This window comes from Olea europaea, chromosome 5, assembly GCF_002742605.1.
Source record: "Olea europaea var. sylvestris chromosome 5, O_europaea_v1, whole genome shotgun sequence".
In the NCBI taxonomy this organism is placed as follows: Eukaryota; Viridiplantae; Streptophyta; class Magnoliopsida; order Lamiales; family Oleaceae; genus Olea; species Olea europaea.
In genome coordinates, this window is record NC_036241.1 from 3023756 (window position 1) to 3025229 (window position 1474).

General features: G+C 35.7%; 1 pseudogene; it reads left to right on the plus strand.

The window, feature by feature from the left end:
• Nucleotides 1–1474, plus strand: part of LOC111394136 — a 1859-nt pseudogene continuing 385 nt past the window's right edge.

Here is a 1474-nt window from a genome sequence, read left to right on the forward strand (position 1 = left end):
ATGCAGCAAGAAATTGTAGTTCTGATTGTAGGGGGAGGGCCAGCTGGTTTAGCAACTTCTGCTTGTCTAAACCTCCAAAATATACCCAACATTGTTCTAGAGAAGGAAGATTGCTGTGCTTCCCTCTGGAAGAAAAGGTCTTACGATAGGCTAAAGCTTCATTTAGCAAAGCAATTTTGTGAACTTCCTCACATGCCATTCCCACAAAATGCACCCACATTTACGTCCAGAACTGGTTTTATCCAATACTTGGATAACTATGCTTCCCATTTTAACGTTAATCCAATCTATCATAGGACAGTTGAGTCTGCATCATTTGATGAGCGAGAAAGGAAGTGGCTTGTCATTGTAAGAAATACAATTATTAATGTGGTAGAAAAATACAAGGGGAAGTTTCTTATCATCGCAACCGAGTGAGAATAGTGAGGGGTATATACCTAATGTCCCGGGTTTAGATAACTTTCATGGCGAGGTAATGCATTCTAGCCATTATGAAAATGGCAAGAGATTCGATGACAAAAATGTCTTGGTCGTTGGTTGTGGAAATTCTGGTATGGAAATTGCGTATGATTTGTCGAACTGGGGAGCTCAATCAAGTATATTTGTAAGCAATCCTGTAAGTGATTTTGGTTGTCACGTCATGAATTTAAACATTTCACATTTTTACCATTAAGAACTAGATTTTGCTACAGGCTATCAGCAATAGAATTTTTCAATCCTGGTCTAATTTTATTTTTCGAAAAATATATAGTTGATTTTGTCGCTAACCTTTTGCGCTAACACGTTTTTGGTAGTGTGGAAACATTCGCTAATTGTTATTTTCATAGTAGTTTTATATACACTTTTGTGCATATAGCATAATAGAACACACTATCACTATTACTAGTGACCTTAACTCGTTTTCCATTTTAGATTATGAATTATAGTTTATTCACGAATAAAATATAGGTAAATTAATGACAACCTTTTCCAAGAATTGAATGTGATCATTATGATTTTTTTTTTCTCTTCAGGTGCATGTTCTTACTGAGAGGATCCTGCAACTAAGGATTCTTTTATTGAAATTTGTCCCTTGTGACCTGGTGGACGATATCATATTGACCTTGAGCAAATTTAAAAATGGAAATTATTCTGATTGTGGCCTTCAAAGGCCAAGCAAGGGACCACTCTATCTCAAAAGGATAACTGGTCGATCTCCTGTTATTGATGTTGGAACATTGGACAAATCAAAGCACAAGAAATTAAGGTATACCTCATTTTTCACAAATCTTAACTCTCTATTCCCTAAACGCTCAAAACGAGAAGGCTTCTAACCAGATTCATCGTTCTTTTCAGATTTTTCCATCCATCGGTAAGATCAATGGAGATTGCATACAATTTGTTAATGGGGAAACGAAAAGTTATGATGCCATTGTTTTTGCTACTGGCCTGGCTCAAGGTAATTGAGAAATATTATATATTTTTGAGAAATATT